Source organism: Oryctolagus cuniculus, chromosome 14, assembly GCF_051225735.1.
Source record: "Oryctolagus cuniculus isolate XC-2025 breed Fujian yellow rabbit chromosome 14, ASM5122573v1, whole genome shotgun sequence".
NCBI classification, from domain to species: Eukaryota; Metazoa; Chordata; class Mammalia; order Lagomorpha; family Leporidae; genus Oryctolagus; species Oryctolagus cuniculus.
The window spans coordinates 5779699-5793236 of NC_142880.1; the positions used below are offsets into that span (position 1 = coordinate 5779699).

At 44.2% G+C, this 13538-nt stretch overlaps 1 protein-coding gene across 7 annotated transcripts in view; it reads left to right on the forward strand.

The window, feature by feature from the left end:
• The window catches only part of LOC149122227 (uncharacterized), a 90074-nt gene that overhangs the window by 65826 nt on the left and 10710 nt on the right, over window positions 1-13538 (forward strand). For 3 of the 7 annotated variants that reach the window (XR_016220421.1, XR_016220405.1, XR_016220408.1), the window contains one exon: window positions 10158-10328. The exons of the other annotated variants lie outside the window; for them this stretch is intronic. The gene's annotated coding sequence lies outside the window, so the exon portion shown is untranslated. The remainder of the gene's footprint in view (window positions 1-10157; window positions 10329-13538) is intronic. 7 annotated transcript variants of the gene reach the window in all.

Here is a 13538-nt window from a genome sequence, read left to right on the forward strand (position 1 = left end):
GGTGAACCTGCTGGGTTCATGCCAGCGTTGAAAAATTGCTTTGGGTGAACAGGTTTTACTAAAACAGGTGGTAATGGTCTCTTGTCCAAGGAAAGGCTTAGAGCGTTTGGCCCTAAAGAAATTCTGAAAACGTGAAGCAGCGTGTTAGGGAGCGTGTTGTCCCCAAAGTTCCTTCCCTGCATTCAGAAGGGGTGTGGATTCTGCCCTCAGTTCTGCAGAGGTTGAATTCCAGTTTCGAAAGCTGACTTCCAGTGACTTCATTTTGAACACTTCACATTATTACCAAGAAGCTAGCTAGCATTGCCTGCCTGTGCTGGGTTGTTAGAATCGTGTCTTACTGTGATAGGATGTGTTGAATCCTCTCTGGAGACGAGAAAGTAGGTGTGATGGCAGGGCTGCTTGTCGCCCGTCCCTTCTCGCTGCCTGCGATTGGAGGCTAGAGTAGGGGGAAGAGGAATCCCTTGGAGCATCACAGTCCACTTGGACTTCATCAGAGAGGAGGCTTCCCCTGGTGGAGTACGATGTGGCAGGGCTGCTAGTGGGACCTCTTGTGTAGAAGTGCTGACAGAGATTGAAGCGAGAGGCTCAGTCAGACCTGTTGTGGTGCACCTGCTTACTTTGGGAATAGTGTTCCTTTCTGTCTGTCGTGATTCGGGCTGAGGAAGCTGGGCTGAAGCAGGGGAAGCTGATGCTGAATCTGCTCCTCTGGCGTTAGGCAGGTGGGCGGGGGAAGCTACTGTCAGATTAGGGCGTTTGGGGACTTCACCTCTCAGGGATAATCTGCCCCCATCATCCACAAGAAGACAAGAAGAGACCACAGACAGAATCAAGCCAGGCAAGTGACCTGGAGTTGCAATACTGAGAGAGAAACTCATTTTTGCCTAAATTCATCTCTATCTCCTGATAGCCCTGAAAAATGAACCCGGGGCGGGGGGGTTTGTTTGTTTTTGCTTTGCTTAGTTGGAGTTGTCTCTTGTGACTTCGGCGCATAGACCATAGTAACACACCCACAGCTTGCATGGGTCAGAGGTGCTGAGTGACCCATTTCACTTGGGTGATTGTATGAGCAGATACTCTATCCAAAGCTCCGAAACTGGCATCACTAAAGCATCACTCAGGATTTCCGAATGACACACGCTCTGCGTTGCTCACCGAGGGCGGGGCCTGACTCATCAGTGTGATGGAAGCCCTGTGCAAATCTGGGCACCCAGATAGCCTCAGAGCTGGCTTCCTCATAGCCCTCATGATAACTCGGCCGACACTGTCACCCAGTGAGGGGCTCCTCTGGGCCTTTGCCCACTCCCCAGCCGTTAGCTTGAGTGGGACGTCTGTTTCCTCTTTCTTGATACTATTTCATGGCTCCTAGGTGCTACCTTCCGGTATTAGTGAGTTCTTTCTGAATGCATGATGCTTCTCTGTAGCATTTACCACCCATCCTCTCCCACTCAGCAGTTAGCACAATTCTAGAGAAAGATGCTCTTTAAAACCACAGTATCGTTAGAAGGTTATACACATGGAATTAAAAGTTAAATGGGATACCCTTCCCCCTAACACCCTGAACTATCACCCTGTGAATTAGGGTGTACTATCAACTTCAGTGGAATGTCCTGCAGTGTTTTGTGATCTAACCCTCTTCCACAACTGATACTGATTTTTTAAATCAGCCTGTACTGGTCTTCATTGATAGGAGTTTGTGCTCATTTGCTTTTCATCAGTTCCCGTGCCAGCGTGGCAGATTTTTCATAGTTGGTGTCATAAAGATGCGTTTGTTTGAGTGGACGGGGTTATGGAATTACTGCATTTTAATGATGCTGTTTGCTTTGTTTGCTCTCCAGGCCATTGCTATAATTTTCCAGTCCTCTCATGGCTAAAATGTTTCAGGCAGTATTTAGGATGGCAGGCCTCCACCATGCAGAAACAGGCTGCTAATAGCATGAACCCTTGTAACTTTGAGGTTTTTCTCTATGTGTAAAGACGGAAGTGTGGGATGGTTTCACAGAAGTGATCATGCAAGAAATTGCTTTCCAAATGATCTCCCCCACCATCTGTGCAGCTCAGAACAGATTCAAGGGGCTGATAGCAACCCTTGGGCACCGACCAGCAGAGCAGAGCTCAGGGAACCAGAGAGATCACCTCCCCATGTGAGGACATGGTCAGAACAAATGGATTCGCAGAGCTGACTCTGCCCCATGGAGGACATACCAAGGTCTTTAGGACACTTGTTATGTTCATTGATTGCTGATAACACAGCGTGACTCACTGCCATCTCAGTGGCTAAGTCCTCACATCCTCTTATTAAAGCTTCAGTGGCAGGACTGGCATTGTGGTGCAGCAAGTTAAGCCGCCACCTGGATGCCGGCATCCCATTTGGGTGCCGGTTCGAGTCCCTGCTGTTCCAATTCCAATCCAGCTTCCTGCTAATGCACCTGGGAAAGCAATGGAAAATGGCCCAAGCGCTTGGGCCCATGCACCCCCGTGGGACCTGTATAGAATTTTAGGCTCGTGGCTTCGGGCTGGCCCAGTCCTGGCCTTTGAGGCCAATTAGGGAGAGAATCGGTGGATGGAAGATCTCTCGTTCTCTGGCTCTCCTCCCCCGACTCTTTCACATAAATAGATAATAGACAAATAAGTAAATAAATCCCTAAAAACAGAATGTTTTATTCATAGTTGGGAAGTTCTGCAACAGCTCCAACTTTTTGGAAGAATAAAGGCAAGTGTGGGAAAGTGAAGAGCCTGGAAGTGTTGATAGACTGCTTCCCTTAGGTGCAAATATCCTAATAATTTCAGTTTCTAGGGTCCTCAGGAGAGCTCTAAATATCCATTGAAAATTCTTCACGGCCAGACATCCCTTAGAAAGGAATTGGGTTCCGCCGGTTAATGTCATCAACCATTGGCATGATTCCCATCCCAAAGGCAGCAGCACATCTGTGCAGCACGTACGTTTCCCCTTCTGTTCAAAGGCCCCAGTGGTTTCGCTTTGGGTCCTGTGTTTGGGGTTGAGGCAGTGAGGGCAAGTGGAGGAGCTGCTGAAAGGTAATACAGAGGAGAACCATGTGCTAAAAATATGTTGGGTTTGGTTTCCTTTTAAATCACTCTTTGAAAAAGAAATGTCAGTTGGAGATCTACGACTGGTCAAATGCATTAAAATAAACCATCGTGTGTTCCTTGAGCCCGGTCATTCTTGACGCTGCTCTGAGCATCTGCCAATCAGTGTGGAGCTGGAGGGACATGCACCTTTCAGTCTGGAGAACTGGCAGATGCAGTCTTCACATCTTACTTCCAGGAAGGAAACTCCAGATTCTGTGCCTTTGGAGCAAGTCCAGTCGCCTGATCTGTATTTGAGTTTTATCCCACGTGGGATCTTCAAGCTATAAAGGCATATTCCTGCTTAAACATTGTTGTCTCCAGAAGATGTGGCACCTGACCCATTTCATAGAGTTTTATTTCTTTTCTTTTTCTTTAAAGATTTATTTGACAGGCAGAGTTAGACAGAGAGATGGAGAATGAGAGAGAGAAGAGGGGTCTTCCATCTGCTGGTTCACTTCCCACTTGGCTGCAATGGCTGAAGCTGGGCTGATATGAAGCCAGGAGCCAGAAGCTTCTTCCTGGTCTCTCACATGGGTGCAGGGGCCCACGGCTTTGGCCATCCTCCCCTGCTTTCCCAGGCACATTATTAGGGAGCTAGATTGGAAGTGGAGCAGCTGGGATTCGAACCAGTGCCCATATGGGATGCTGGCACTGCAGGCGCAGGCTTGACCTGGCACACCACAGTGCCAGCCTCCCCCCTCCCCCTGATTTCTAGTTCTTAAAGCTGTTCAGAGCATCAGATTATGTTCTCTTTCATAGTTGTTACAAAGCCTCGTCTTCACAACAACCCTCTGCTGACCAGATTCGACAGAGTTGGGCTAGTCTCTGTGCACTGTGGTGTCATGTCAGAAAGTGGAAAAATAATGGCTGCTATTTCAATACACAAGCTATTTTTGATATCCTAAAGCTGCAGGTTTTCTGCAGTGAGAAGAGAAATAATAAGAGGTGCATGTGATACACTCTGTTTTTTTGTTTTTGTTTTTGTTTTTGTTTTTGACAGGCAGAGTGGACAGTGACAGAGAGACAGAGAGAAAGGTCTTCCTTTTGCCGTTGGTTCACTCTCCAATGGCCGCCGCGGCCGGTGCACCTTGCTGATCCGAAGGCAGGAGCCAGGTGCTTCTCCTGGTCTCCCATGGGGTGCAGGGCCCAAGCACTTGGGTCATCCTCCACTGCACTCCCTGGCCACAGCAGAGAGCTGGCCCGGAAGAGGGGCAACCGGGACAGAATCTGGCGCCCCGACCGGGACTAGAACCCGGTGTGCCGACGCCGCAAGGCGGAGGATTAGCCTAGTGAGCCGCGGCGCCGGCTCTGTTTACATTTTATGTAGTTTAATTTGGTGTTACATATTGACTTAGGGTAGGAAAACATTTTTAAACAAAAGTGAATAACGTGGGGGCAGCATTGTGGCACAGTGGGTTCAGCTGATGTCTGCAGTGGCGGCGCTCCCTGTCAGACTCCTTGTTCAGATCCTACCTGCACTGCTTCCAGTCCAGGTTCTGGGTAATGCTCCTGGAAAGCAGAGGATGCCGGCCCGGTGCATGGGCCCCTGCTACCCTAGGAGGAGACCCAGACGGGATTCTTGGCTCTTAGCTGTAGCCTGGTCCAGCCCTGGCTGCTGCATGCGTCTGGGGAGTGAACCAGACAATGGAAGATCTCTCTCCCTCTGTCACTCTGGCTTGGCAGGAAAAAAATCTTCTCTAAAAAGTAAATAATCTGCACACATTTTTAGCTACAATCAAGACTTGTTTTGAGGTATTAGTCTAGAATAAAAGATGTGCATGTGTGTGCATGCATTTTTTTTTTTGGTTTGTTTTGGGAAATCATTATTTTGTTCATGTTCTTCAGAAAAAAATGGTTTTAGTCAAAGAACATAAAATGTATGAATTTCAGTTAAAACCAAAAGAGAAATTCTAAACTGACACTTGACTGCAGTATTGGAGGGGATTAGTCAGTTTGAAATAACTCTCTTAGTTTTGGCCCATCTCTCTAGACAGCACAAGGGGGAATGTCTTTTTCCATCAGTTTTGGGGCCAATTGACACAGTCCTGGTCAGTATTGTAAAATCTCTCTCGTCCAGTGTGTACCCCTCTGGGACTTGACTGATTTGTCACAGGGCAGTAAATTGACTTGGACCCCAAGTTGTCCAGTGTCAGATGGGAGGCTACTCAGGGATAACTGTCAAACCAGGGCTGTTTTTTCTTGTTTCAAATTACTTGATTTTGATTGGTAAGAATATTCAATGTGAACTTTAAGTAGGTTTTAAGCAAGCGATGCAGTATTGCTAACTGTAGATTCCACCTCTGGTACAGCAGATCTCTAGAGCTATTTGTGTCACAAACTACACGCGTGTCGATTAACAATTCCCGGTTTCTTCTGTCGCATAAACTGACAGCCGCCAGCTTATGCTCTGCTTCTGGGGCATCTGACGGGTTTAGATACCTCATATTGGTGGGACCACAGCTTTTGTCTGTTTGTGGTTGGCTTATTTCACATAGCACGAGGTTCATCCACATCGTTAGAGTGCAGGATTTTCCTTTGCAAGAGTGAATAGTCTCCCATTACACGAATGAACCACGGACGGTGTCTACTCACTCATCTGTAGATACTTAAGTTGATTCCACATTCTTGCTGTGGTGAACAGTGCTTCAGTGAGCATGGGTGTGCCATCTCTGAGAGATCCCGATTTGGACCCTTTTGGGTAAGGCTGAATTGGAATATGCTTTTTAACTTTCTGAGGAACTCCTATATAGTTTTCCATTATTGTATCACTTCGCATTTCCACCACCAACTGTGGATTCCAAGTTTGCCTATATCGTCACCTACACCTGCCTTTGAATTTACGTAATAAGAATTTGCATTTTCCTGGTGAACAGTGATACTGAGTATCCTTAAATCTTTGTCATATTCATATGAGAGGGAGGGGGGAGGGAGGGAGGGAGGGAGGGAGGATGGGGTGGGTGAGAGAGAGAAGGGGAGAGGGAGTGGCAGAAAAGGCGAGAGGGCGAAGGAGGGAGGGGGAGGGGGAGGAGGAGGGAGGGAGGGAGAAGGAGAGGGAGGGAGGGAGAGGGAGAGGGAGGGAGGGAGAGGGAGAGGGAAAAAAACCAATGTCATGAAATTTTACCATTTGTTTTCTCCCAGGAGTTTTACAATATCAAGTCTTAGGTTTAATTCTTGAATCCATTTAGAGTTGATTTCTGAATATTGTATATTACAAGAATCTAATTTTACTTTTTTCATATAGATATCCAGGTTTGCCAGCACTGTTTGTTGGAGACAGCTATCTTTTCCCCATTGTGTATGCTTGACTTTCTTGTTGATTATCAGTTGATGTGTATGTGTGGATTTGATTTGGAACCATCTGTTCTGTTCCGTTTACCTATAGGTCTGGTTTTGTGCCACAGTCATACTGTTTAATTACTACGGTTTTGTAATATATGTTGAAATTAGGAAGTATGATGCCACCATGTTTTTTTTTCCCCACACTGTTTTGTCTGTCTGGGATCCTTTGTAGTTCTATACGAATGTTAGTTTTATTTTTATCTTTTGTTTAGGAGAGGGGGGCGGGAGAGAGAACAAGAACACATAAACTCTGATGCCCATCTAGGGCTGGATGAATTTGAAGCCAGGAACCATTACTGAACCCAGGTCTCCCAGGTGGATGACAGGGGATCACCCACCCAAACCATCGCCTGGTGCCTCCTAGTGGACGCACCAGCAAGAAAGTGGAATCGGGAGCAGAGCTGGACTCAAACGCAGTGCTTTGGTCCACAGTGTGGGTGTCCACATGCTGTCTCAGCTGCCATGTCACATGCCCACCTTGCGGTTGGGATCTTGGTTGGGATTGCATGGAAACTAGATGGCTTTGGAAGGTACCCACATTACGAGAGTATTGAGTTTGTGACCATGGGATACTTTCCCATTTGTGTCCTACTTAATTTCTTTGGTCTGTGGTTTATAACTTTTTGCATACAAGTCTTTTACCTGTTTAATAAAGTTTATTCCTCAGTGCTTGTTTAATTATTACATAATATATAACATATAATATATTATATTTTTATAATTATATGTATTATATTTTTAAAATTCTTTTTTTTTCAGTGACCCGTTATTTGTTTAGAAGCGTGTTATTCAGCCTCCATGTATTCTTTTTTTTTTTTTTTTTTTTTTTTTTTTTTTTTTTTTTTGACAGGCAGAGTGGATAGTGAGAGAGAGACAGAGAGAAAGGTCTTCCTTTGCCGTTGGTTCACCCTCCAATGGCCGCCGCTGCAGCCGGCGCACCGCGCTGATCCTGGCAGGAGCCAGGAGCCAGGTGCTTTTCCTGGTCTCCCATGGGGTGCAGAGCCCAAGCACCTGGGCCATCCTCCACTGCACTCCCTGGCCATAGCAGAGAGCTGGCCTGGAAGAGGGGCAACCGGGACAGAATCCGGCGCCCCAACCGGGACTAGAACCCGGTGTGCCGGCGCCGCAAGGTGGAGGATTAGCCTATTGAGCCACGGCGCCGGCTCAGCCTCCATGTATTCTGTAATTGCGGAAGTTTCTTTTGTTGCTGATTTCTATTTTTATTTCATTGGATCAGCAAGATACATGTTATGGTTTCATTAATTTTTTTTTCAGAGACTTGTTTCGTGGCCTGATAGCTATCCTGGAGAAAGTTCGAAGTGGTGATAAGAATGTGTATTCTGCAACTGTTAGACACAATAGTCTATAAATGTTCAGTTCTTTGTGTCTTACAGTTGGTTTCTGATGTCTGGATATGTGTCCATTAATCAAAATGGGGTGTTAAAGTCTTCATGATTGTATTAGAGTATGTCTTTCCTTTTAGAACTGATAATGTTTGCTTTATGTCAACATTAGAGTGCTCTATTCTTGAGTATGTAAATATTTACAATTATTTTTTTGTTGGGTTGACCCACTTATCATTGTGTTGATCTTGTCTCTTTTTACAGTTTTCATCTGAAAATTCATTTCTGTTTGATACAATTATAGCTACTCCTACTTACTTGAGATTTTAATTTGCAAGGTACATCTTTTTCTGTCCTTTGATTTCAACCTAGGTGTATCTTTACTGGTGAACTGAGTTTCTTGTAGCCGGCATGTTTTGTTTTTAATCCATTCAACCTATTGTATCTAAATGGGAGACTTAGTCCACTTACATTAGTGTTACAGAAGTAAGAAGATATTTTTGTGATTTTTTTTTTGTTTGCTTTGTAAATCCTTTGTTCCATCTTTTTTTTGCTTACCTTTGTGGTTTGATGGGTTTGGGTATTGATAGAATTGATTACTTTCTTCTTCTTTCATGCATCAGCTCTGTTGTTGGGCTTTGCACTTGGACGTTTTTGTAGTTGTAGTTATTATATTTCTGTTTCTGGTGTAGGATCTCCTTAATAATTTCTTGTTGACGCAGTCTGCTGATGATGAATTCCTCCAGTTTTTTCTTGTCATGCAGAGTCTTGATTTCTCCTTTTCTGAAGAATAACTACTGAATGTGATATCCTTGATGAGCATTTTTTTTGTCCTTTTCAGGGCTTTGAATATTTATCCTGTTTTCTCTTGGACAACAAGGTTTCTGCTGAAAAGTCTCCCATTAGTATGACTGAGTGAGTGTTTTCTAAGTATTTTTAGAGTCTGTCTTGTGTTGTATTTTTGATAGTTTGACAGTAATATGCCTCAAAAATACCTCCTGTGAGTTGTCTCTGAGAGGATCTGGGGGCTTCCTGGAACTGGATGTTAGCGTCTTCCTCACAATCGGGAAGTTGTCAGTAACAACTCCTTCACTAGGTTTCCTGTGCTTTTCCCTTTTCTGTTTCTGGAGTTCCCATACAGCACATGTTTGCTCAGACATTCTTCTGCCTCCTTGATTATCTTCCTGAGAATTTCAGCTGGATTTTTAATTTTACTTAATACCAGCTATAAGGTTTCTGATTCCTTTATTTTTTTTAGGATAGCAATTGAAATTTTTATTCCTATCATGAATTATCCTAATTTTGTTAAATTGTCTGTGTTCTCTAGTTCTCCATTAAGTTTTCTTAAGATTTTGTATGTTTTTAGACAGGAAATTAGTGCATTTCCACTTCTTTATGGTTTGTTGCCAGAGAGTTCTATTTCTTTGGAGATAACCTATTACCTGGTGGTTTGCATGGTTCTTATGTCCCTGTGTTGGTTTTTGTGCATGTGGTAGTCAGTGGTTCTATCCACTTGATAGGCTGGCTTTCACAGTAAAGGACTTTCTGTTGGAGTGCTTGCGTGCTCGTTCAAAGTGCTGGCTCCTTTTCTATGTTCCCCCAACCCCAGCTAGAGCATCTGGAACACACTAGGTCCTATTGCACTCAGATAAGAGAGAAGCTGCCCTTGGGGGCAATGCTCCATAAAGCTGGGTTGTAAGTGGGCAGTCCAACTCTTCCTTCCTTATGGAGAAGCTGGAGCTGGGAGTTTTTGCTTGATCGTACGGTGCTATGCTGAGGATGGGCCTTGTGACAAGAGGATATCTTCCATTTCCCAGTAGTTCTGATGCCAGTTTCTAGGTTTCTCATAAAAGATATTAACTCAGTGCTGTAGTACAGTGGGTTTAGCTGCAGGCTGGAGTGCCAGGGTCCCATACTGGCACTGGTTTAAGGCTTGGCTGCTCCACTTCAGATCCAGCTCCTTGCTAATGCATCTGGGAAAGCAGCAAAAGATGGCCCCAGTCCCTGGGCCCCTGCAGCCACATGGGAGACCTACAAGAAGCTCCAGTCTCTGGAATCCTCATTATACATAGATGGGTGGATTTCCTTCTCATATATTCCTGTAAGTTTTAAGACATTTGAAAGTTAGGAATAAACCTCTGTGTGGTACTGGCATGAAGTGCAAACCTGATTTTGAGCTAAAAGACATACTTCTTAATTGTGGTTGATCTTCACTGACCTGGTGATAGTGTGCTGTGGTTACTACGACTTTCTGGAAGCCACTTGCTACAATCCTCCAATTGTACACAATCATTTTATTCATTTGCAGCATAAGAAATAAGAATTGATACACAACTAGTTCTTACTATTTCTGTTTAAAGGTTTAAATGAAAGTATTTTCTTTCACAGCTGAATCAAATATTTACCCAGCAATTCCTTGGTCATTATATTTCATGCTGGCTGGGACAGCAGGTCTATCAGTTGTGTTGACTTTGTTGGAATAATGCTCACATAGAAGCTGGAGCCACATGGAGCACGGTGGATCAAATTCTCAGGAGTTGTTGGGTGTGTTGGTGTCAGGTATGCACAGTAAGATGAAGGATTTGTTTTCTGTGGTTTGAAATTGTTTCTCATAGGGGATGTAGCAGGATTATCTTGAAATGTTGGAAAGATAATTTTATAATAAAAATGTGCATGTTTTCCCTGGACACACAACATACTGAGAATTTTTATAAAAATACGTTAAAATTTGAAATATGCAGTAGAGCTCTCTAAAAACAGTTTGTGTATTCTAGGTACTTGTGACAAATATTTAATACATTTTATTTTAACAAATCACAACCCAGTTTGGGTCATGTCTATTAGGAAAAGCTAATACAATGTCAGTAAACATTTATTTTAGTATATTTTTAATGGACTAAATTTCCTCTTCAAATAATATTCTGTTTTATGTAAGGCTTGTGCTTGAGCAAAAACTGAAGGAATTTAATTTTTAAAACTACATTGGCCGGCGCCGTGGCTCACTAGGCTAATCCTCCGCCTTGCGGCGCCGGCACACCAGGTTCTAGTCCCGGTCGGGGTGCCGGATTCTGTCCCAGTTGCCCCTCTTCCAGGCCAGCTCTCTGCTGTGGCCCGGGAGTGCAGTGGAGGATGGCCCAAGTGCTTGGGCCCTGCACCCGCATGGGAGACCAGGCACCTGGCTCCTGCCATCAGATCATCGCGGTGCGCCAGCTGCTGCGGCCATTGGAGGGTGAACCTTTCTCTCTCTCTCTCACTGTCCACTCTGCCTGTCAAAAAATTAAAAAAAAAAAAAAACTACATTATTCTTACCCTTCTGAAAAACAGTCTCAATACATTTTTTTTTTTTTGACAGGCAGAGTGGACAGTGAGAGAGAGAGACAGACAGACAGACAGAAAGGTCTTCCTTTTCCGTTGGTTTATCCCCCAGTGGCCGCTGCAGCCGGCGCACCGCGCTGATCTGATGGCAGGAGCCAGGTGCTTCTCCTGGTCTCCCATGGGGTGCAGGGCCCAAGCTCTTGGGCCATCCTCCACTGCACTCCCTGGCCACAGCAGAGAGCTGGACTGGAAGAGGGGCAACCAGGACAGAATCTGGTGCCCCGACCGGGACTAGAACCTGGGGTGCCAGCGCCGCAGGTGGAGGATTAGCCTAGTGAGCCATGATGCCAGCCCACATTTTTTAATCTTAGAAATATGGTAACCTTTTACATAGAATTTCACTCTACAAGTGCATTCTAAATGTATAATAAAGTAGGCTAGGGAAAAAAATAAATGCATAAAGATCTTAGTCACTTTGTTTGTAATTCTAATAAATGAAGTCAAAGTATTCAACACTAAAGGACTGGTGGAATAAAATAATCCATGGTATGTATTATTATTCAGTCCTTAAAAATGAATACTGAGATATGTTTTTTGTCATGAAAAATGTTTGATATTAAATCCAAAAATCAAGTTATAGGCTAGTATGTATTTCAAGATAATATTTGATAACATTCATATACATGTGTGTATATATATGTACACACAATCTGGAAAGATATATATAAACATTAAAATACACATGTGTATATGATTATGTATCAAGCAATACATTGGTAAGATGTACCCCCAAAATATTAACAATAAGTTTCCCTGGGCCAAACTTTTATAGAATGAGTGATTTTAGTCTTTACAAAATTATTCTTTAGAATAATTCTTAAGAAAGAATACATTTACTTATATAGATTAAAAAGTACTAGATGGGAAAAGTAAGCACTTTTCTTTCTTAAGAAACTTTGCTAATTTTTATACATGGCCCAAGAATAGTAATATTGAAGGTGAAATTTCCTGCTTTCTACGAAACATTTCCTAGGTTTACAAAGTAAGGTCCTTGAGTACACAGATGATGGAAGAAACAAGAGTTCGGTGGTGGTTTTCATAGCTCATTTTTTGGGGGGGAGGGCTGTGGTTGATGGTCCTTTATCTTAGGTAGAGTGAACTTGATGAAGAGAGCACATTTCAAGTACTGAAAGAAAGAATTGTTGGGAACCTGTTAAGTTTTAATTGTCTTGTAGACATCCCAGTAATGATGTCAACTAAACTTCTGGGTATTTTAGTCTGGATTTCGCAACAGAGAGATCAGCACATTTGAGAATCATCGTCATATAATTCATGTTTAAAACCATGTGTGTGGATGAAATAAATGAGTAAGTATATATCGAGAAGTGAATGGAACATTGAAAGAATGCATTAATTGGAAATCAAGGATTACCTGGTGACTGTTGAGCCAAAGAGGTTGAAACCTGAGTTCACTCTGAGGTTTAAGAACACTGGCAGCTGAGCAAGCTTGTTAGTGGAGGGCACCAGTGGGTGCCAGCAATCAACTTCCAAGCTGCAGAGCTGCTGCTCCGGCAGCCTTTAAGTGACACTTGTCCTAAGTGCCACCAGGGCATTTCTGTGCCATGCAGGATGGGACACATGATGAGAAAGACCTCTGGGTTAGGAAACACGAGACGCAGGTTCTAGTCGTGTGACTTCGTGACTTGTTGCACACCCGCGGTTTGCACCTGCAGAGATAATGACGATTGAGCATCTTAGAGTATGAATTGGAAGGCTGTGGTTTTCGTTGGCTTGATTGTCTTCTCTACCTCATTTCAGATCTGAAAGATAAAGATTGTTCTTGGAAGTTCTATTTTGATAATGTATTAGGGTATCTGAGTCACAGAAAATGAAATTAAATTACAAGTTAATTTTATTTTTAAAATCCATGCATAATTCTTTTTTTTTTCTTGACAGGCAGAGTTAGACAGTGAGAGAGACAGAGAGAAAGGTCTTCCTTTTTCCGCAGGTTCACCCCCCAAATGGCCACCATGGCCGGCGCACTGCACTGATCAGAAGCCAGGAGCCAGATGCTTCTCCTGGTCTCCCATGGGGTACAGGGCCCAAGTACTTGGGCCATCCTCCACTGCACTCCTGGGCCACAGCAGAGAGCTGGCCTGTAAGAGGGGCAACCGGGACAGAATCCGGCGCCCCGACCAGGACTAGAACCTGGGGTGCCAGGGCCGCAGGCAGGGGATTAGTCAAGTGAGCCACAGCCCTGGCCATGCATAATTCTTAATAATATGCATTTCTGGGTCCAGTGCTGTGGCACGGCAGGTTAAGCTGCTGCCTGAGTGCCAGTTTCCCATGATCAGATCACTGGTTTGAGTTCTGGCTGCTCTGCTTTCAACCCAACTCCCTGCTAACGCAACTGGGAAAGCAGCAGAAGATGGCTCAAGTATATAGGCCCCTGCC